Source organism: Geotrypetes seraphini, chromosome 8 (genome assembly GCF_902459505.1).
Source record: "Geotrypetes seraphini chromosome 8, aGeoSer1.1, whole genome shotgun sequence".
NCBI lineage: Eukaryota > Metazoa > Chordata > Amphibia > Gymnophiona > Dermophiidae > Geotrypetes > Geotrypetes seraphini.
In genome coordinates, this window is record NC_047091.1 from 140,743,139 (window position 1) to 140,767,773 (window position 24,635).

General features: G+C 42.1%; 1 long non-coding RNA gene across 1 annotated transcript in view; it reads left to right on the plus strand.

Annotated features, from left to right (window-relative positions):
* The first annotated feature begins 1,139 nt into the window (after window positions 1-1,139).
* The window catches only part of LOC117365019, a 56,677-nt gene continuing 33,181 nt past the window's right edge, over window positions 1,140-24,635 (plus strand). Inside the window, exon 1 of the long non-coding RNA XR_004540341.1 lies at window positions 1,140-1,216. This is a non-coding gene — a long non-coding RNA (uncharacterized LOC117365019). The remainder of the gene's footprint in view (window positions 1,217-24,635) is intronic.

Sequence of the window (24,635 nt, forward strand, 5' to 3'; positions counted from 1 at the left end):
TTGCCTTTGTGATCTACTGGTCGATCGCGATCGACCATTTGGGCACCCCTGACCCAGATTATGGCACATAGTACCCACATCCATTAGATCGCTTGACAGTCTATGGAACTTCAGGAAGGCCGTGAAAACCTTCCTCTTTAAAAAAAATCCAGCTCCTTAACGACCGATGCCTCCACTCCTGGCTAAATGGAACTCAAGGGCAATTCCTGTACAACAAATAGACTCCCATAGTAACTTAAATGCCACCAAAATATAACTTAAACAGTCTCCAATCCTATCAAACACTCCAAGCATAACCAAACTGTACCACATACAAAAATTCAAATGTTATTCCCAGTAAAACTTATCTGTACTACCCGCTGGAACCCAAACGCTGACCATCATCCATGTACTCTCCTGCAACGCAAAAAGATGTATTAGCTTTAGGTTATGTTCTGTCAGTACTGTGAATACTGCAAAATTAATGACACTATGTATGTTATGTTATATCTGTACTGTGAAAGCTGAAATATCAACTAGGCCAGGGGTAGGGAACTCCAGTCCTCGAGAGTCGTTTTCCAGTCGGGTTTTCAGGATTTCCCCAATGACTATGCATTGAAAGCAGTGCATGCAAATAGATCTCATACATAGTCATTGGGAAAATCCTGAAAACCCAACTGGAATACGGCTCTCGAGGACCGGAGTTCCCTACCCCTTAACTAGGCTATGTCTGCCAAGTTTGTACTTTTCACTCAAGTCCATCCTGTCTATACTGTGAATGCACTTTTGTAACCTGTTCTGGGCTCCTTTGGGAGGATGGGCTAAATGAATGAATGAATAAATAAATAAGTCAAGACAACATTTTTCTCCTAAAAGGGTTTGTATTCCAGCATTTCTCTCCTCCCTCCCTTGGTGACTGTCATTTCTCCCCTTACCTCCCTGTGACAGAGTGTATGAAACCCTGCCACTTCCCCGGCTTGACACTGCTGCTCAATCTCAGAATAAGCCTCAGGAAAATCTGGTACTCCCCCTCCTGGCTAAACTGTCTCACTACCACAGCAGCAATGAGAAAGAGTTTTCCTCAGGAAGGGGGGAGGGAAGAAAAGTAGGAAACCTGGAAGCGACTCAGGGGAACTTAAAAGGCCGAGCCAGACCCAGGAGGAGAGGTGTGCTAGAGGGAACCTAGGAGCTGGGGAAGCTGGTTGGAAGGCCTTGGTACTGACAGAGTTTGTAGGAGGTAAGACTCTACTGCATTTAAAAACTTGCCTTTGTTCTAGTGCCTGCTAAGACTGGGGACCAAATGCTGCCCAATTGTTTCCTGCACCTAAAATAAAGACTGTTTGGGTTTGTCAAGCCCTACGGAGAATGGGACTTGTGTTTGAGAAAAGCATACTTGTTTTCTTTGAAGAACACAAACTTATAGGAGCCTGTGAAGAAACATGCTCTGCACTACTCTTTAATTACAAAGTTGGTTTTTTTTTCCCTTGAATGCTGAGTGTGATCTGTCTGTCTGTGCAACCCTTCTCCGGAGCACGCTGCTCACCTCTATCACACACCCCTTTTATTTCTCTTCCTTTTTGGAAACTGGACCCAGGTTATACAGTATATGTTGCATTAGGAAGGGCAGCCTTTTAAAGAGATAATTCCAATGGCCCTTAAAAGTTTATCTTGATACAGAATGACAGTAAGTTGACAATATGTCAATATACATAGTGGCATGGCTCCTAGATAAGTGAAACAATGCCAACAAGATGTGTCTTAGGATGAAAGAATGGTACATATAAAGTGACTGCTATGTCGCATGTCAAGTGCTGCAAAGCACAGAAGCACTGAAGGATTATTTTATGGGCAGTGAAATGGAAGGAACATGCCACGATCAATGACAGCTCTTCTATTGTTTTAAGTGAGACAATGAAAACTCAAGTGATCTGGATTGACCTTGAGTCTCCGAAGCAAAGTTGATGCCTGGGGGAGGGGGGGGGGGGGGTTTGAGTGTATTGAAAGATACAATGCATTATACTTGTTTACTAAGCATTCCTGGGCATGCGATTTTAACGCATATGAAAATAAAGCACTGATTCTGCAACTGAGAACTCAGCTTAAGGTGGGGGCAGTTGTATTTTCATAGGCTGCAGTGCAGTTCAGTCTTGATTTTCGATTTTTAGAGAACTGGGCATCAGAAATGTGTAATGATCTTTACCCAAAGATACATTTCATGTCCTTTTTTTATAATTTACTTTTTTTCTCCAACAGGAGTATTCATTTGAACATTGACTTGCTAGCCTAAACTTCAAACTTAAATTTCCACATAATCAAAAGAAATTCTTTTGAAAGCTCCTCATCATCAAAGGAAAACAATAGTGTTTGGATCCCAGATTGGCAGTCCATTTGTTTCTGTACAAAGGAAATTTGATCTCCTTCCTTGTTGACGTCTTCAGGGGTTGCATGCATCTGGGGGGGGGGGGAGAGAGGGGAGGTTCTTCTTAGATTTAATCTTTCCTTGTGGCTCATTTAATCTTTCCTTGTGGCTCATGGTGTTCCTGCTTTTTTTTCTCTACCAAGTATCTATGTGTATTCTCATTGATGCAGTCAATAGTCTAATACAGTATCTCTCAAACTGTGTGCCACGGCACAGTGATGTGCCATGAGAGATTCCAGAATTTTACTTTATTTTTAAAAATCCCCTTCCTAAGTGTACACTAGAATAGGTGACATGCACGTCGTGTACGCAAGAGTCTGTCAATGTTATGAGCGCCTGTGTGCATAAGGATAGAACCAACCAGAAAAGCATCATTCTTTGACACGATTGGTCCTTGAAAACTAACAGCAAGTAATTTTAATTTTATTTTTTATGCAGTAGTTATCCTAACTTGAGCAACAAAGCAATCAAGGCTTTGTTACCGTTTGGATCCTCCTATCTTTGCGAACTTGGATTTTCAGCTCTGACAGAAATTAAATTAAAAAAAAAAGAGAATGACTGCAGATGGTGGATAAATTGGAAACCGCTTTGCTTATAAAAGTGGTATATCAAGACCTAAATAAACTTGAAACGTAAACTTGATAATGAAAAGCATGTTTGCTTGTGGACTATTGAGTGGCGTTTTGAGTTCATATGCACTCATTCGGAGAAATTGAAAGGGGACAGATTCAAAACAAATGCTAGGAAGTTCTTCTTTACCCAACGTGTGGTAGACACCTGGAATGCGCTTCCAGAGGACGTAATAGGGCAGAGTACGGTATTGGGGTTCAAGAAAGGATTGGACATTTTCCTACTAGAAAAGGGGATAGAAGGGTATAGATAGAAGAGTACTGTGCAGGTCCTGGACCTGTTGGGCCGCCGCGTGAGCGGACTGCTGGGCGCGATGGACTTCGGGTCTGACCCAGCGGAGGCAATGCTTATGTTCTTATGTTCTTATCCATCGCATTGATTAGCAATTCTATTCTATCTATTTTAGTTTCACCATTGTTACAATTATCAATACATAGCTTAAAGAACTATAAATAAATAACTCTCAAATTTAATTTTTTGTTGGTTTTACAATTTTATAATTTCAATTATAATGTGACGTGAAAAACATTTGCTCTGTTTAGTGTGCCAGAGCTAAAAAAAATTTGGGAGACACTGGTCTAATACTTTGATCTTCACTCCTAGTCCTCAAGAGCTACCAATGGGTCAAAGTTGTTTAATATTTACTCTAATAGCGGATGTTTGGAGGGACTGGCATTTCTTCTGTGATAATGACATTTCTTACACTGTAAGGGAAATATGGTTAGTATTGGCAAGAGTTTGATATATGATAATAATAATTTTATTTTGTATACCGCCATACCCAGGAAGTTCTAGGCAGTTTACAACAATTAATTGAAATACGAACAATGCAAATCATTGAAATCAACAAGTTATATGCATATAATATAAGAAAAATACATACATGCCATAACAAGAGGGTACAACAATCTTAAAAGAATAAAAAATTATAATAATAAACAGTTTGGTGGATCACAGAAATGACCTTATGCTGCACCTGAAATACAACTGGCAGCCAATGTAATTTCTTCAGAACTGGCGTGATATGTGCCATCCTATCAACCCCCAGAACCAGCCTAGCTACAGCATTTTGTACTAACTTATACCACTAAGAGTTGGGTGGAGAGTCTTGCCGTCTTTGGTGGTGAAAGATCTGGGGATGATGTTTACTCTCAAGATTTCTTGAGCCGTTTATTTCTCCGATTGTTTGGGGAGACTATGTTTACAGAGTCAAGTGACACCTTATCACGGAAGACACTGAATTCAGCAGTGTGAAGTGGAAATCCATCAACCTCATCTCTAAAGTGCCACCTGCCTCTGTCAATTTTGTTATACCAGATCAAAATGGCTACTCCTTTTAATGTTTTTGCTTAACCCTTTACTTGGCAGGTTTTGCCCTAGTCATTTTCTTCAATGTTCCATTATTGTAGAAAAATACATGCCCCCAACAAGCTCCCTTGAGATTTAGACATACACTTCTCTCTCCGTATTCACGGTTTCAGCATTCGCGGTTTCGATTATTCACGGTTTTTAGCTTGCTGGCTCCTCCCCCCAAATTACATTAGCTTGCATAGAAAAATCGCTGATTCCCAGCACTTTCTTCACCGTGTTTTGCCTCTCCTTCAGGAACAGACCAGGTCTCCCACCATGTTAATCATGGTTTTCACCATATTCACAATGGTTTTTAATAGAAAACAGCGAATAACATATGAAAAAGTTATTCACGATTTTTCTGCATTTGCGGTTCTGTTAATCCCCTATAACAGCGAATATGGACAGAGAAGTGTACTGCAGACAAACAGCATTAAAAAAATCTTTTAAAAGTGTTTTGAAAACAACAATTTGAACATTTTAGGAAATGAAACGTCCAACCGCCATGTTATGCCATTTTTGGGACTTTTTTCTCTTTTGAATATCTTTACCTATTGGATTTGAAATATTTTAAACTTTATGGTAGTTTTCTCTTAACTGGAGTATTGTAATAGTCTGTGTGGGTCTTTCTGAGAGGGTCTTATAGTACATAGATTACAGGTAGTCCAGAATGTTTTATCTAGATCTGTGTTCTAGACTCTTGCACTGTACTATGGCAAATCTAACCTGTAAACTGTCTGTGTGTTAGGACTCAACAATACAGATACCACCATGTATTCCACTAAGCGATCGAAGCACTTTAAATCATGCAAAGACAGGGATCTTTCATATTGTCTAAAATGATGGGGAATGCTTTGTGATCGAAACACTAACAGGATGACACTTATACATTGCTGAATAATTTGGCCATTTCCGTAATAGTTTCATGTTTCTTAGTACACTGTTTTTTTGTGTTATCATCCAAGTTTGAGGTGAGCTCTCCAAACCTTCAACAAAATATTCATCTGAGGTATTAGGCACCACAAAATTTGTGTCAATTAATTTAGGACCCCTGAAGAAGGCTGATTATGCGCCAAAACATGGACCGTGTAGGGCAGGGGTGTCAAAGTTCCTCCTTGAGGGCCGCAATCCAGTTGGGTTTTCAGGATTTCCCCAATGAATATGCATGAGATCTATTTGCATGCACTGCTTTCATTGTATGCTAATAGATCTCATGCAAATTCATTAGGGAAATCCTGAAAACCCGACTGGATTGCGGCCCTCAAGGAGGGACTTTGACACCCCTGGTGTAGGGTGAGCGTGTACCATCAGTGACACATTCTGTACCTAAATAAATCCTGAGGTTGCTTTTATTTGGTTTTTAATTTGACTATTTGAATAAACAATTTTTCCTAGACATCCAGAGACTCGTGTTCTACTTTGTGTTTTTGTATATCTAACCTGTAAACCACAGGTGTCAAAGTCGGTCCTCGAGGGCCAGAATCCAGTCGGGTTTTCAGGATTTCCCCAATGAATCTGCATGAGATCTATTTGCATGCACTGCTTTCAATGCATATTCATTGGGGAAATCCAGAAAACCCGACTGGATTCCGGCCCTCGAGGAGGGACTTTGACACCCCTGCTGTAAACTGTGTGTCAGGTTAGTATAAAACTTGTACAGGAAAACTTGCACTGTAAGGATAACTATAGCAAACTGTAACCAGTAAACTGTATATTATGTATAGTAATATTAAACCCCCCTAGTATGTGTCAAGTTAGGATAAAAACTTGCATCGTAAACTTGTACTGAAATTATGGCAAAAATCCAGGGCAAATTGTAACCTGTTAACTATATACTATGGGGCTCATAATTGAAAGAGAAAAACGTCCAAAAACTGGCCTAAGCTGGCACTTGGACGAACATTGTCAAAATATGTTCAAGTGCCGATAATAAAAACGGGTTTTGGACGTATTTCTAAATGACCTAGGCCTTCACAGTGCTGCTGAACGACCAAAGCTAAACGGGGCATTTCAGGAGGAGTGTCGAGGGCGGGATGTGGGCCGGCTTAGACTTAGTCGTACAGCATGTATAACCGAAAATTATACAGCCCAGGATCGACGGAACTTGGACGTTGTGACTTAGACCATTTAAAACACGGTCTAAGTCGCAAAAACCTACCTAAAGTCACCAGATAAGCACTGCAAACACATAAAACAGGCCCCCACACACTACCCCCCAACCTCATAAAAATCTTAATCACACCTTTAAAATTCAGCCTCCAGCCCATCATCACCTGGCAGCCTGGCATAGGAAAACCTAGTTGTCCAACCCAAGCCATCTTGGGGGTGGGTTAGGGATCCATGGAGAGGAGGACCCATGCCCATAAGCCCCTGTAATCACTGCATTGATAATGAAACGTGCACTCCCCTATACACCCCCAAAACCCTTTTCTACTGGCATATAAGTGGCTCCTTTAGCCATAAGGGCTATTAGGATGGTAAATAAGTGGGTCTAGAGGATTCTGGGGGGCTCACCATGACCTATAAGGGAGCTATAGTGAGGAGAAGACATGGCACCCATTTTGTGAAGTTCACAGCAGTGCCATGTAAGGTACCCCACTATTTAGATGCCATGTCTGGGTGTTCAGTCCATCACTTTGCAGACCCCTCCCACGTCCAACAGGGCTTGTTCTAGGCATTTTTGACTTGGACGAAAATGTGGTATAAAGATGGACGATTTAGCGACTTGGACATATAACTAGACGATTTTCGAAACAAAAAAATGTTTGGACGTATTTTTCGAAAATGTATCCTAGGCTGTTTTTTTTTACTTTGGACGACTTGAGACTTAGACGAAAACGGACTTAGACGTTCCTTTCGATTATGCCCCTCCGCATGTTTAACCTGTAACCCGTTCTGAGCTCTTTTGGGACAACAGGATAGAAAACAAATTAAATAAATAAATAAACAGACACATGTCTAGCGTTCTGCTGTTATGTACAGTATATTACACTAGTTACCAGCTTTGAAGAGTGTTCAATTTAAGATACTGTTATGTATTTTATTTTTAGGGTAGTCGAGGGAGGAGCCTTAAAATATACATTCTGCTCTTGGGTAGTATAAGCCAACTAGTTCTTTACAAAGTTTTCAGATTAATTTTCTCTTGGCTTCTTCTTCTAAGGAGGTAGGTAAGGTCCAATTGCAATTTTGTATGCTCTTACAAAGCCGCACTAACGTTTTTAGTGCTGACCGTGGCAGTAACAGCTTGGACGCTCATAGGAATTCTATGAGCGTCCAAGTTCTTACCACAGTGGCCAGCGCTAGAGATGCTGGTACGGCTTTGTAAAGGAGGGGGTTAGTGTTGGTCCCTATGTTCTGGAATGCGCTACATTTAGGAATTAGACACAAAAGGGTTTATGTTCTAAGTTTAAAGTAAGAATGGGTTTAGGTTGCTGTGTCGAGGGTAGCTTAATAGTAAATAATAGTTTTCATTGATAGTATTGATTACTTTATGATCTGATGATATTTGAAGTTGGATTTTTTAGAATGATTTGTAATTTTGATTAACTATGTCGGGGGTCCTTAGGGATAGTGTGGCGGTCATCCTTAGCTGTTTTGATGGGCAGGATTTTATAGTCAGATTAGGGTTAGGTCAGGTCAGATTACCCAGATGCATTTGCTTCCCAATCCGGTTCTTCTATTACAGTTTGGCCAGGGGCTATGACCTAACAGCACAGCTGATGAGCAGAAGGAAAGAACCAAACAGCAGGTAGGTAATGTATTCCAAAGAGTAAGGAACTCAAAATTCAAGTTTAATTGGTGTCTAGATGTGCAACAACAAAATGGAAGTCTTGTATTGTTTAATTATGTGCATTGATTTTGCTTTATGGTCTTAATACAAACGCACTGTGGGCAACAATTCATGAACAGACTCAGAGCTATAAGCGACATGTACTTGGTATTGATTTGCCTGATGGCGGGAGAAACATATGGAACATGTTCCTTATAAATAATAAACCTCAGTTCAGTTCTGCAAATCAATTTGCTATAGAAGTTTGACAGCTGCTCCCGACACTCATAGGAACTCTTTTTTTAATTTATAAATTTCAAATCAAATATACAAGAATCCACTTGTTGCATCAATACGGAGTATCATTTTAAACACCCAAGGAAAACAGTTAATTAAACCATAAAGTATTAAAGAACAATATAGGAAAAACCCTTATTCATTTTCAAAATAATTATGAAAACTCAGACCTCTATTAAGACTAGTTGGGAACAAGAAATAAACGAGACAAGGAGGTCTCCATTAATTTAAACAAATCGTAACATAAATCTGAAGCAAAGACTTAACATGACACACGGTCTAAATTTTCTGCAGCACTTTCATATTAATTAGTGACTTTCTTTGTGTCCAAGAAGTGTCGAAGCTGTTTTAGTACAAAAAGATATACTTAGTTCCAGCATATCTTAAGAGGCATTTACAGGGGTAACTGAGTAGGAATGTGGCTCCCATTTTTAATACTTCATCCCACATAACTAAAAACAACTTTCTGCGGTCTTGAGTAGCCTTTGTAACATCTGGGCATATCCAAATATTTTGACTCATAAAGAAACTCTGTGAAGATTGAAAGAAAGCCTTCATAATTGCATTCAAATCCTGCTCAAACACTAAGGAAATTATCAACATTCCACGGTATTCAATTTCTTCCTGGGAGCTTTCTAGTATACCTGTTATGTTATTTAAGTCCATTGATTGAGGATTATCAAGTTGATTAGGAGGCAACTTTTCTGAATTCCTAGGCAAGTAGTAAATTTTATTTACTGATGGCAAAAGTTCAGAGGAGAATTTCAAATTCCCTCTCAAATATTTTTTTTTCAAGTTTCAATTGGTGTAGCAAAAGCAACTTTAGGAAAATTCAATATACGCAAATTAAGACGCCTGTTATAATTCTCCAGTTGTTCAATTTTCCTTTGAAGAAAAAGTCTATCTTTTACCACAGCTGAAGAAACATTTTGCAATGAAGAAATCTCTTTTTCAATTTTTTCGAATTTTATATTAGTTTTTGTCTTAATATTTTGAATCGAAGTAGTCAAATCATCCAGTTTACTCACAACATTCAGCATGTCTCTTGCAGGTTTTGTAGAGGCAGCTTCCAACTTCTGGAACACTCTCCATATGTTTTGAAGTGTTGCCGTCTGTGAGGATTGTAAAATTGGCGCTGGATTGCGTCTCTGGAGGCAGTCAGCAAGCACCAGCACCTCTCCTTTTCTCTGGCCCTCTTCCCTGCTTGAACCCCCCTCCCCCACTGACGTCTCAGGGCTTGTCTGGAGGGCCTTCGCGCACACGTGGATGTCGACATGATGACATTATGCATATGTGTGATGTCATCACAGTGATGTCTGTGCTCTTCCAGGTTCCTCGAGCCATGGCCACTAACATTAGTGTACCATTGCTCAAGAAAGTTTGTGAGATACTGTGCTGGGGATGGAGAGAAAGAAACAAGGAGATATGGCCATTTGGATGAAGTCAGAAGGGAGATGACAAGATGAGTGAGAGAACAGTGAGTACAGTGGTAGAAATGTGGTAATGGAGAGTAGATAGAAGGAAATAGGAAGCTTGAAAATAAGTGAGATGGGAAATGAGAGAGCTAGGGACTGTAGGGGTGTTTCCTTATTCACACCTGAAGGTTAGGCCTCTCTGACATAAAGCCTGAACCATTGTCTGCCAGAAATCATTCCAGCATGAACCAAGCAAGAAGAGAAAGAAGAAACATCTTTGCTGTTTATGATGCCTGATGCATTCTGGGTATGTACCAGAACTGTATTCTAGTCAAGGACATCCAGCTATGCCTACATGCTCAGCCTGTGTGAATCTTGGGGGAGGCATTGCTCATGTGCTGTTCTTATCCAACGAAGGCGCCTCTGTTTCACAGCCTGTACGAGACTCTATACAGAAAGGCTATTTATTCAAGTTCTGTTTCTGGATTGGTCCTGAGAGGTCATCTGACGAAAACCAAGTAGAAGGTGCCTAATTAATTGATTAGTCTGTGCTAGGGTGTGGGGAAGCTCGAATCTTAGCGCTGTGCTCTCTACACGGATACCTTCTAATAATTAAGACCTGAAACGTTACCTCTTGTGATTCTCTGCCTGAGAGAGAGAAACTGGACTTTTATACAGATCTGGATTCCATCACATAAAAGAAACCTTTGCTGCCAACCTAATTTACAGCTGTTCCAGTGACTAACGGACTCTTGTTCCTATACCAAGAGAATTCTTATCTTCAGTGCTGAGAAGAAGACGTCTTCCCTTTCACCTGATTCTGTGCTAAGGCCTAATCGGATGGTGAGATAAGGAAATTATCTATCTTATCAGCTGGGGCTAGATAAAAGTATTCCATTGTTGTATAGGATAAGGATTTGTGAAGTTACTCTTGGTGATAAACTGTAATAGATTGCTGCTAATCAGGAATTATTATTATAAGGAATTATCTAGTGTGTGTAAGAATTAGTATATTCACTCATTTACTTAGGAATTATTGTGTAATAATTATGTAATGAGATATATATATATATGTATTCAGAGACATTGTGAACAAATAATTAGTTATTATTTACTGCTGGCTTGTGAATTATATTTTTATATTTCTAATAAAATTCATATTCTCTATTCTTAGTATAAACTGGCAAAATAACGAACCTTGGGTAAGGAGTTTATGGTTCCCCTAGAAAACTAAGGCAGGCACGTAACTTGTTTATGTAACTGATTAGTCATCCATAAATCTATCTACAGAGTGGAGGGCATGGAGGGGCGCGGTGGGGTGCCACCACCCCAGGCACCTCCTAGCCTTACTACACCACTAATACTGGTATAGTATCAGTGGTGTAGTAAAGCTACACCACTGATACTCTCCTCCTCCCCACAGAAAGTTTTTGCCTGCCACTCTTCCTCAAGAGTTGGGTTTCAAGTTGATCACCTGCCAGCTAATATTCATTAGATGGCAGTCAGCATTGTTTAATGCTGACTGGCGCTAGCTAAATTAGACCTCAGCATTCAATGATGGGCAAAGTCCAAGCATTGGCATTGAATATTGGCAATTCACCGGATCCCTCCAGGCCATTGGAGCTTATGGGTTGATATTCAGCTAGGCCCCCATAAGACATCTATGTGGGCCTCAGCTGAATATCTGTTGGGATCCATATACCATTAGGGCTCCTTAATCCCTACTATATTACAAAGAAATCATACCTAAAGCTACAGTGCTACATAAAAGGCCTGATTCTATAAATAGCTCCTAAATTGGTAAGTGACTATGGAAATGGCACCTACCAGGAACCAAAGAAGAACAACTAAAATGGTTAAGGGGCTGGAGGAGTTGCCGTACAGCAAGAGATTAGAGAAACTGGGCCTCTGCTCCCTTGAAAAGAGGAGACTGAGAGGGGACATGATTGGAACCTTCAAGATAATGAAGGGAATAGACTTAGTAGATAAAGACAGGTTGTTCACCCTTTCCAAGGTATGGAGAACGAGAGGGCACTCTCTAAAGTTAAAAGGGGATAGATTCCGTACAAACGTAAGGAAGTTCTTCTTCACCCAGAGAGTGGTGGAAAACTAGAACGCTCTTCCAGAAGCTGTTATGGGGAAAACACCCTCCAGGGACTCGAGACAAAGTTAGACAAGTTCCTGCTGAATCAAAACGTACACAGGTAGGGCTAGACTCAGTTAGGGCACTGATCTTTGACCTAAGGACTGCTACGGGAGCAGACTGCTGGGCACGATGGACCACTGGTCTGATCCAGCAGCGGAAATTCTTATGCTCTACCGCATGTCACTCAAAGTCAGGTGCTGTTTATAGAATCACACTTAGTGGCGCCTAACTCATGTTAGGCACCAGTATGTGCCTACAATTTTGGTGCTGGTGTATTAGGCCAAGGTTTTCATGGCCTAAAATACCGGTGCCTTACTCAATCCATGCCCCTAACCACACCCCTAACTACATCTACATTTGGGGTAGGTGCCTCGGTGTAGATGCCTACAGGGCACCTTCCCATAATTTTTTGTTGAGGGGGGTTGGTTTTAATGGCGCTGTCCATTAACAGCGCCCATTGAACCACTTAAAAGTTAATCGCCTAGATCAGCTAGGCACAGTGGCACACCAATCTATGTGCCTAACGGCAGGTGCTTTTTTTAAATAGAATTAAGACAGAATTGTACAAAATGATGTTAAACAATGTACTTGTAGGCATACCAAACCCCCCTTTTACAAAACCATAGCACGGTTTTTAGCGTCAGCTGCAGCAGTAACAGCTTCAACGCTCACAGGAATTCTACGGTTAGAGCTACAACCTCAGCACTCTGAGGTTGTGGGTTCAAACCCTGTGCTGCTCCTTGTGACTCCGGGCAAGTCACTTAGGACTCCTTGTATCAAGCCGCACTAGCAGTTTAACGCGCGTAATAGCACGTGTTAAACCGCTGGCCACGCTAGCCGCTACCGCCTCCTCTTGAACTGGCGGTAGTTTTTTGGCCAGCGTGGGAGTTAGCGCGTGATGAAAAGTCACGCGCGTTAACCCCGCTAACGCAGCTTGATAAAAGGAGCCCTTAATCTTCCACTGCCCCAGGTACATTAGATCAGCGTTTCTCAAGTTGGTCCTGGAGTACCCCCCTTACCAGTCAGATTTTCAGGATATCCGCAGTGAATATGCATGAAAGAAATTTGCATATAATGGAGGCAGTGTATGCCAATCAAGTTCATGCATATTCATTGTGGATATTCTGAAAACCTGACTGGCAAGGGGGTACTCCAGGACCGTGCTGAGAAACACTGCGATTAGATAGATTGTGAGCCCACTGGGACAGGCAGGCAAAATGCTTGAAATACTTGTATGTAAACCGCTTTGAGTGTGGTTGAAAAAAATCCCTTCCCCCGCTCTGCAGTATCCATCTCTCTCTGTCTTCATGCCTCTCTTTTTTCCGCTTTCTCCTTTTAATTTCTTCCTCCTGATAGTAATTTAGCATTTAATCCTGCTGCCTTGGAAATAATTTCTCTTCTAACAAACCTCTCAAAGTAAATTAATCCTTGGTAAACTACCACCCTCTGTTCTTTTGCTGAGGGTTTCTGCAAGATGCAGCAAGAACTGGTTACTCTTGAGAAGGGGGAGGATGGGTGCTCTTTCCCCTTCAATAATTCTAACTTTAAAATCACTGCTGATGAGTGACAGCAGCCAGGGGCGGTCCGTGAGGGCAGCCTATCTGCATGTAAGAATCATATTACGTTAAATAGTAATGCACAGTGACTGGCATGCCAGAGAATCTACCTAGGCGCCTGCCAAACCCGCACCAAGCATGCACCGAAGAGATGCTGTCACTGTGTCAGAAGAAAGCAGCGCCCCAGAGATTCCCAGCAGTGAAGTCAGACAGGAGTTTTCTGCTGTGAGAACAGAACACTCTGCCTGTTCCACGTCCCGTAGAAGGATCTGAATTCCAGTTTGATCAAGCTGTGGAAGAGAACTTTTATTTATTTTTGCTCCTTGCTTCACCTTAATTACTTGTGCGTGGGCGCAGAGTACAGAACACTGTAAGTGGTTTAACTCTCCCAGGGGTCGAATCTGATACTATGAAGATGAACTGGCCTCATTTTCCTATCTGTCTTTCCTTCTCATGATAATAAACCAAAACAGTGTACCTGCTGTTACTGTTGTCCTGCTGAGCCTTCAGCATTACTCAAGAATCACCTCTTTCAAGAAACCTTTGGCTGCCTCCTGTCACCTCCCTCCCTTGTTCCCTCCTCTTTATCTTACCTCCTTCTCTCTTTCGCTCCTAATTTTTTTTCTTGTGGTTTTGTCTGAATTATAAACTATGTAAAAGCAATTTGCATGGCCTTTGGCAGTACAGCACGATTCTGTAAATGCATTCATAACGCATATAAAGTGACCCAACAGCTTTGAGTTATGGGGGATACAAATTGAACCCGTCTTTGGTCCAATTTCTCTAAGTAGGACTACAAGTCATTTAGTCCTGGCTCAACTGGCAGAGGGAGAGGCAGCCACAAGCTTACAGCCTTGGAGAAAAGCAGACCTGTGCTAGCATTCCCCATAGAAAACAAGGAGTAAACCTCAGGACTTAAACTTCTAATTATTCTTCTGATGTGTGCGTGGCAGACGGACATGAACTAAGTGAGGTTTTAAAAAAAGACTCCCACAGCGAAGACTATTCAACAAAAAAGATAAGTTGTGTGGTCTAGTTTTTCAAATTTGGACACTATGCACAGTATTCGCTGAAGATTTTTTTGAAAACGCACTATATCTTCAGTAGTGATTGGTGAAGGGTTTATATTAGCTTTAAAAAATAGCGCAAAAAAAGTTAAAACAAGTATTTATTGGCCAATGATTGGAGCAGGAGTATTACATCTACGCGGATCATCCCAGCTTGTGATTGTATGGCTGTGCGCAGGCTCCATCTCTGAGGCCGTTTAGCAAGCCCTACAGTGGTAGGGTTTAACAATACTGATGTGTATTGTTCTATATAAGTGATATTTTACAGCATTTTTGTGATTGTGACATATACCGCTGGGTTGTATGATTTTAGGTTTCAACTTGTTCCTTATCACATGGGCATTGTTAATCTGAAAAACTCATTTTAAAAATGTTAGAGATCTAGGGGTGAGCTCTGAGAAATGGACAGTCATGTGCAATCCCACTGTAAAGTCCCCTCCAAAACCAGATAGGCGAGTGGTCTGCTAAGTCCCGAAGGAAGGAAAATGTGGAGGCAGAGTCTTTATTAGTAGTAGAATTAAAATAATGCCTGCCATGGTTGTGTTTCACCCTATATGGACTGCTTCAGGGGCATAAACTTAACCTTATGGTGTCAGGGATTCACATCACCATAAGGCATACTACCCATACAGAGAACCCCCCCCCCCCCCGGAGTTTGGAGGTCTTGTAATGCGGACTCATGCAGACTCTACCTGATCTCTGTCTATGAATGATAAGCAATGATAACAGAATCAAAATAATTACTATCAGATTTATGGAAGGAAATGTGTAATTATACCTAATCTGAAAATCATATACAGTAACCCCTCCGAATCCACGGTTTCAGTACCCGTGGATTTGGTTATTTGCAACTTTTTAAAAACAAAACTCTGCATCGGACCTTCCCCAGACCTTACCTGATGGTCTAGTGGCAACGCGGGGCAGGATCGATCGTCCTATGCTCCTGTCACATGCAGAGCCATCATCAAAATGGCTGCCGTGAGTTTTCGTTATAGTCTTGAGGCTACAATGGGAACTCACAGCAGCCATTTTGATGACGGCTCTGCACGGGACAGGAGCGTAAAATGATCGATCCTGCCCCAGATCGCTGACAGACCACTGGTAAGGTCTGGGGAAGGTCCAGGACACAGGAGGGATGTAGGGGTTGGTTCAGAGCCGGCCCTAAAAATTATTTGTGATTTTTCAATATTCACGGGCCGGCTTTGCTCCTAACCCCCACGAATATTGAGGGTCTGCTGTACTTTCATTCTAGGGTTACCAGACGTCCCTATGTACCCACACATTTCCTCTTTTTATAGGACTGTCCAGGTGTCCAGACGGCTTTTCAAAACCTGGCACTTTGGGTTTTGAAAAGCTTCGAGCTCAGGGCTGCCTTCGGAGGGCATCTGCTCACGCGTGGATGCAGCACAGTGACATCACGCACGCGTGTGACATCATCACATCACATCTGCGCATGCTCGGAGGCTCTCCAAACGTGGCTCTGAGCTCGAGAAGAGGTTCTGGGGGGGCAGGGCTGGGGCGGAATAGGGCAGGTCTGGGGCAGGGCCACGTGTCTGGATTTTACAGTCGTAAAATCTGGTAACCCTACTTTCATTTCAATACAGAAAAAGCAGTTATCAACTCGGAGACCACACCAAAGCATGCCAAACCTAAAGAAACCTTAAAAGGAATGGCCTGCAGTGGAAGAGGTTCAGTTGTTTTTACTTCTGGCTTAATTTTCCTGGCCCACATAGGGCTCCTTGTCTGTTTCTTGACCTTGCTGCTGGAGCTGTTTTATCATGATTTAGCTCTCTTCACAAGTTTCCACAGGCCTCTTCTGACCATGATGCTTGCAGGGGATTAGAAGCTCAGCACCAAGCTCTGTGTGTTTTGGATGAGGACCATTTTCACATCAGACAATCACTTGTTTGCAGACGCTTCGAATGAAACATAGAAGCCTCCTTGGAGGTGCTTCTTAGCACTTTGTTTCTGATACTTAAGTTTGGATATTGCCTGAAAGACCCCTGCAAAGCATTTATGAGTGTTGGAGCCACCAAAATGGATTTCAGTTTCTCCATCTGTCTCACTGCACAGTTAAAAAAAGAAAAAGGTAAGAAGCTTAATGGACCAAACAACAAGTGCAGAATTGTTCACAGTGTTCTGCTCAATCCCGCAGGGCCCTCTCTGCTATTTCTAACCTACACTGTGTGTGCTCGGAGACCCTCCAGACGCGGCCCAGAGGTCGGAAAACAAGAGGCTTTGCGAAGGTGGTGGCTAGAAGTGGAATGGGGCGGGGCTAGAGGCAGAATGAGGCCGGGCATGGCTAGAGCAGAATGGGGCGTGAGCGGGTTTCTCCGGACAAAAATCTAGTAATCCTATTTCTGCATAACAGTCAAAACTTGACCAATTTCAATCAAATTTGGCATATATCATCCTGAATAAATTTGCAATAAGCCTACACTCACAATGCCCACCTCACCTGGATGACATCACTTTTCTGTTGCGATGTTTTCTTCAGTGTGAACTGATCAGGCCCTGCAATTCCTAACTGGCGATCGGTTGAGCCTGTTTCTCATAATTTCTTCAAAATATATTGTATGCGTACAAGGCTATTTTTTTGAGGGGGTGCTCAGGGGGTACTGAATACCAGCACCTTTTTCATTGCTTGATAAAAGTGACCCATGGTCTCCAAGTATTAATAAGAGTTTAGGTTCTGTACACTCAGTTCTGCCTTTTCATGGATTCTGTAGCTGATTGCAGGGGGCCTGGCTACTGTGGAGTGGAACCCTCAGTGATCACCTCAATCTTGAAGGATGGCCTAGTATTTGAGTACTGGCACATTTTTTTCTAGAAAAAATGCACTCTGTATGCTTCTATTCGCCAAAACTGTGATCCTTTGTGACCAACTGTTTCTAATAAAGATTTGTTTTGGTTATAAAGACATCCCTCTTGCCTTTCCTTGTCTTTGCTTGTATCCAAAGGCGAGGGACCCTTCTTTCTGCCTGGTAAGCATATATTGTGGCACACAGTAGTAATATATGTAAATGAATGCTTATCAGATCTTCTCTTCCCCTCCTCTTTTAACCAGCTTTTGTACAATGCAACAGCAAAAATCAAAGTGTCACTGCTGTAAGGCATTATTTCATCAGTGACAAGAAAGCCAAATAAAATGGCTGTCCTGTTGTCAGTGGACAAGATACAATTGAATAATGGAGCTGTAATTTGCTTTCTGTAACCACATGCATGCTAAACAGATGACAGGTCTCCTTTATCCACCAACAGAATAAGTAATATATTCTGTCTAAAAGTGGGCAGAAAAGTATTATTGAAGATGATGTGCATTGTTTTGTGAGTAACAATGCTTTAATTTTTTGGATCAATATAGAGGTGCCTTGGGTAAATTTCTTGATTGAAGTGATTTAACTGAAAAGGTTAAATACGTATATAGTACACCATGGGCTCCTTTTACTAAGCAGCGTTAGGGCATTAACGCGTGGAATAGTGCACGCTAGACGCTAATGCCAGCATTGAGCTGGCGTTAGTTCTAGCCACGTAGCATGGGGTTAGCGTGTGCTAATCTGCTGCGTGCGCTAAAAACGCTAGCACACCTTAGCAAAAGGAGCCCCATGTTTCAAAAAAAAAAAACAGGACCCTTTTAATTTTCTCTATAAGAAATAAATGGCTGGGTGTGCAATCATAAAACTTGGCTCACAAATAGGCTTATGACAGAGCTATAAAATGATCATGCAACCAATATGTAGCATGATAAATAAGCTCTGTAAACTTCGCATTATGAAAGTGCTTCAAAATGTAATACGTGAACAAATGAAAATGATAAATATGAATGCTAACAAATGTCGTGTTCAAAAACAATTTGCATACAAAAATTTGTTGAATTTAAGTAATTTGCACTGCCAGTTTAAAGTGCATGTTTAAAATGTCTTTGCATAGATCGAAAACCAAACAAAGAAAACCAACAAAAGCCTGCAGTGAAGATGCAAACCGAAAACCAAAACCAAACTGCAGGAAAATGTACAGTGTGTAGGAATTTATTAAAATAGCAAAAATCTCAAAAACATATATAACAAATATACAACAAATACATAAACTACAACAATAATATCCCAAAACTGGTCCTAAGATTAGTGTGGACCGGACCCAACATGGTCCATGTTTCGAAGAAACGCTCCTTTCTCAGAGGTCCCAAATGGTGGTACATGAAATATCTAAAAAACAGATTGAATAAAATAAAATAAAAATTGAACAGGTGTAGAATTCTCCTGTCTAAAGCGCTGCACTATGAACCACAAAGATTGAGTCTGAAGAGTATCATCCTGGACTTACCATATACTCATACTTGACTATGGGTTCCTTTTACAAAGGTGCGCTAGAGTTTTTAGTGCACGCATCGAATTAGCACGCTACCGCCTGCTCAAGAGGAGGCGGTGGTGGCTAGCACGCGGGGCATTTTAGTGCACACTATTCCGCACGTTAAGGCCCTAATGCACCTAATGCACGCCACAAAATTTCATTTGTCTCATAGATTATATTATGTGCTTATATTATAGCAACAATCTGTGTTGGCAAACTGCAAATTATGATGTCATAATGTCACCCAGGAAAAAAAAAGAAAGAAGAATGTTTAGAGTTATCTAAGGGGAGACCACCCTGTCTTTGTAGCTTTAAGAATTCAGAGCTGCACGTGTCACCTGTGGAATTCTGGACAGCACAGTTCTCTTTTTGGGAGAGTTCTAAAGTACAACACCTCTCCTCCTCTCCGCCCCCCTCATTCCTCGCCACGTGCGCGTGCCCCTGGCCTCCCCCCTGTACCATTTTTATTTCCCTAGCACAAAGTTGCTGCCCGCGTTGCCATCAGGGCTCTCTATGACATCACTTCCAGGACCCACGCCAAGGAAGTGATGTCAAGGGGCGAGCAGACAGTGGCATGGGCATGCTGCTCACGCCAGAAAAGTTAAAAAGGGATGAGGAAAGGGAAGGGGCACCGCGTGCGGCAGGAGGGCGGGGGAGGGTCCCCATTGCCCCGGGCGCCGCTCACCCTTACTGCGCCTCTGGTTTAGCGACAGGTTAGATGTTGCTGTGTGAGCAGGCACCTGTGCTGTAATTTTAAAGGAAATATAGGGCTCCTTTTACTAAGGTGCGCTAGCGTTTTTAGCACGCGCTGAAGATCAGCGTGCGCTAATCCCCGCCCTACACGAGAAATACTAACGCAAGCTCTATAGAGGCTAAAACCGCTAGCGCACCTTCATAAAAGAAGCCCATAGTCTGGTGGAGGCTGAGGGCTCCTTTTACGAAGCCACGGTAGCGGCTTTAACGCGCATGACTTTTAATCACGCGCTAACCCCTGCGCTAGCCAAAAAACTACCGCCTGCTCAAGAGGAGGTAGTAGCAGCTAGCGCATCCGGCGGTTTAGCGTACACTATTACGCATGTTAAACCGCTACTGCGGCTTTGTAAAAAGAGTCCTGAGTTAAAAGATACAACATAGTTATCTTTTATTTTATTTTTGTTTATTTCTATACATATCCAGGATGGGGCAGGTTGGGGGGGGGGGGAATCTTTTTGGCTTATTTCTTGATTAAATTGTTGGATGGGAGGGGAGGGATATTTTTCTTCTGCATTGTTATTGATGGAATTTAAGTGCTTACGTTGATTATTAATGTATGTACAATTCTTGGCACTTTGTATTAGTTTTGAAAATTAATAAATATTAAAAAAAAAAAAAGAAGAAGATAGCCTGAGTGGTTTAAAGACTCTGGCAGAGGTCAGATTAGGGCTTAGAGCAGTGTCTCTCAAACTGTGTGTCTTGGCACAGTGGTGTGCCCTGAAGAGATTCCGAATGATACAATCCTACATTGGGACACTGAAAACACAAATCTGAGTTTACTTACCTGCGGGTGGAGTGACTTCGCCTTTAGGTGGGGCGTCACTGGAGCTGAAAAAAAATAAACAAGATTTATACACAAAGAACCATTTCTTTTATGAAAATATTAGAGTAAATTATTGAAACATAAGATGATACTTATCTGATATTAAAGTGGGTTGGTAGAGTCTGGAGACTGGGGAGCTAGAGGACAAACAAGGAAAAGTACCTACACACTTTTGGTTATATTTTTAAACATTGAACAGTTTTAAATAGGATGTTTTAAAGAATTTTTAATTAGAAATTTCCAATCGTATTTAATCGTAGTTATTCTAGTTTGTGAACTGGATCCAGTTGGGGGAGAGGAGGGTCATATGATCTTAAGATGGCCAAACAGGTTGAAAAGGTGACGGCGAAAGCTAGAAGGATGCTAGATTGCATAGGGAGAGGCATGGCCAGTAGGAAAAAGGAGGTTTGATGCCTCTGTATAAGACTCTGGTGAGACCTCATTTAGAATATTGTGTACAATTCTGGAGGCCACACTTTCACAAAGATATAAAAAGGATGGAGTCGGTCCAGAGGAAGGCTACTAAAATGGTGTGTGGTCTTCGTGATAAGGCGTATGGGGACAGACTTAAAGATCTCAATCTGTTTACTTTGGAGGAAAGGCGGGAGAGGGGAGATATGATAGAGACGTTTAAATACCTACATAATATAAATGCACAAGAGTCAAGTCTCTTTCATTTGAAAGGAAGCTCTGGAATGAGAGAACATAGGATGAAGTTAAGAGGTGATAGGCTCCGGAGTAATCTGAGGAAATAGTTTTTTACAGAAAGGGCAGTAGATGCATGAAACAGTCTCCCGGAAGAGGTGGTGGAAACAGAGACTGTATCTGAATTCAAAAGGGCCTGGGATAGGCACGTGGGATCTCTCGGACAGAGAAAGAGATAATTGTTACTGCGGATGGGCAGACTAGATGGGCCATTTGGCCTTTATCTGCCATCATGTTTCTATATAAAAATATTATAAAAACAAACTCTTGTTGTATTGTCATTTATTTATTATATACGTATATTAATGTAAGATTTTGTCATCTTATTCTTACTTATACAGCAGCTGTAGCTTGCTGAGTTCCCCATTCCCTTTCCCTATTTATTTCTGCCCACATTCCTTGGAGTGAAAGTACTGCCTGAGGTATCGGCCTGGTCAGCGACTACATCTATAGCAGTGGTCTCAAACTTGCGGCCCGGGGGCCACATGCGGCCCACCAGGTACTATTTTGCAGCCCGCAGTCTGTACTAGTGCTGCCCGCTCTTTGCAGTGTCCTCCGGCTTCCCCCCTGGCCTCCCACTTTTACCTTCAGATAATTACCACAGCCTGCAGAGAGGATTGCCGGTGCTGTAGCGATCGTTGCAGGCTGCCGTCGTCCTCAGTAGCACGTTCCCTCTACCGCGATCCTGCCCCTGACGTCAGAAGAGGGTCAGGATCGCAGTAGAGGGAATGTGCTGCGGAGACCGATGGCAACCTGCAAGGAATGCTACAGCACCGGTGATCGTCTCTGCAGGCTGCGGTAATTAGCTGAAACTAATATAAGACCGGAAGGCCAGGGGTAAGATGGAGGATGCTGCAAAGAGAGGGGAACATGCAGGCCTTTGGGGAGGGGGGGGGGTGAGAAGTTCATAAACTATAGAGTTTTACCTCATGCAAAATTGTCATTTCTTTAATAAGATATTAACTATTTTTTCTGCGGCCCTCCAAGTACCTACAAATCCAAAATGTGGCCCTGCAAAGGGTTTGAGTTTGAGATCACTTATCTATAGTGTGTAAAATAAGGCAGGACTTCTGCTCTGAGGGGTGTGGTTACAATAATGACATCATGATTTGCAAAGAATATTTATCATGCTGCATAGTTTATTGTATAATCATTTTGAGGTTCTGTCGTAGGCCTGTTTGTGAGCCAAGATTTATTATTCTACACACATTTTATTTGTATAGAAGTGGTCCCATTTTTTTTAACATGGTGACCATGTCCAGCAAGTACCTGGTAAACATGGAGATATCGTATATATTTTCACTGGGGTGACATATGTCTAAAAAAACCCCAATATTTTGTACTACCTGTCTAACTTTTGATGCTAGAATTTTCTAACTCTTGCTGCTGAATCTGCCCATGGGCTGCCACAGAAAACTGGGAGCTATTGATATAGTTCCTAATTATAATTAAAATAACCTCAAATGCAACATTTTTTTGTGAGTCTACGAGTATACCTTGACCCTGTAGTATTGTACAATGCAGTGCGGTCAGACAGAGACTAGAATTCACTTCTGGAACATGGAAACACTGTGGTTTCAGCCATCTGAGACGTTTTCAATTCACCATTGTTTGTACTGACATTTCTAATTTGTCTAATTTCCTTGATCCTTCAGTTGGCTGTGAAGATTGGATGAAAGTGCCATCTGCTGGGCAATTTTTCTAGCTAAAAAGCTGCTCTCAGAAGGGAAACATGGATCATAAAGAAAGAAAATAGGGAGGGAAAGAGGCAGAGAGACAGAACGAGGGGGAGTGTGTGGCACAATGGTTAGAGCTACAGATTCAGCACCCTGAGGTTGTGGATTCAAATCACACGCTGCTCCTTGTGACCCTGGGCAAGTCACTTAATCCCCCATTGCCCCAGGTACATTACATAGAGTGTGACCTCACCAGGACAGACAGAGAGAAATGCTTGAACACCTGAATATGAACCACTTAGGCTATAAGTGGTATATAATAACTAAATTAAATTAAAGTGGATAAAAAAAATGTTCAGAAGCAGAAAGAAAAATGTCAAGAAAGGAAAAGCGAACAAAGCAGATAAAAGAGAAGTGATAAGGGGAGAGAGAAAGAAAAAGGAGAGGGTCTAAGCCAGATACAATAATAATTAAAAAAAAATGTGGAGACTAAGGGCTAGATTCACTAAGGGCACGGATCGGATCGGATCTGTGTCCGGGGGGCTAATTCACAAATTGCCCTCATGCAAATGAGGGCAGTCAGAATCACGCTCCCAACCGAGCACCCAGATTGCTCTGTAGATGGTCTGCGCATGCGTTGAAGAGCAGCGACTTTTTAAAAAACTTTAGTCCAGCAAGCCTGTGGTTTTAACCTGCTTTAAACCCGCGGGTTAAAACCACGGGATCGCACTGCAGGGGAAGGCCAGGGCAGTGCTTGGGGCAGACAGCAGGAGAGTCGGGGGCAGAGCAGGCCAGCAGGAGCAAAATTAGCAGAGAGTCAGGGCAGGGAGCAGGAGAGGAGATTCGGGGCAGAGCAGGCCGGCAGGAGAAAATCGCGGCAGAGAGCAGGAGAGTTAGGGGCAGAGAGCTGGAAAGTCGGGGTAGACAGCAGGCAGAGAGCAGGAGATGGCACTGATCCCCATCAGTCGCTTGTGTGTGATTGGCCAGCCTAGTCGGTGTTGCAGGGTTTTTGTTAGTGAATCGCTGCCGGTTTGCTTAATGAATCTAGCCCTAAGACACACAGACTCTGTGGGAGACAGAGCAACTCCAGAGACAAAAAAGGGGAGTGGAAAGAAGAAGATGAAATACTGTAAGAAAGAGGCCCTTTCACCTTGACCGCTTTGAACCCCCCCCCTAAAATAATAATTAATATTTTCTCTGCATACAGTGTGCTTTGTTAATTTTGTGGTTACCATCATGTATTTAATAAGATTATATGAAAAATGAATGGAAGAAATTGCATTACAGTTAGTACTATTATTATTCGGGTGGGGTCAGGGCGGAGCTTGGGCAGTTCTGGGGTGGAGCTTGGGCGGGCCTGGGGCAGAGCTTGGGCGGGGGTACTCAGTTGATTTTTGTTAGACTTAGGGGGTACTTGCTTGAAGAAGTTGAGAAACACAGTACTAGAGCATAAAAGTACTGTATAATTTCTACACAAAAATTGAATGCAGCTCTGTCTGCTCACTGTTTAGCTATGTGGCACGAGTTCTCTATGCTCATAAGAACATAAAAAGAGTTACCGTACTGGGACAGACCAAAGGTCCATCAAGCTGCTTTCAATTCCAAACTCCAACCCACCTGCTAAGCACCAGTATCTGTCTTATCATTCCTGTTGTAATTCTCTTACCTGAGCACTGTGTATATATGCACTCTCATATCCA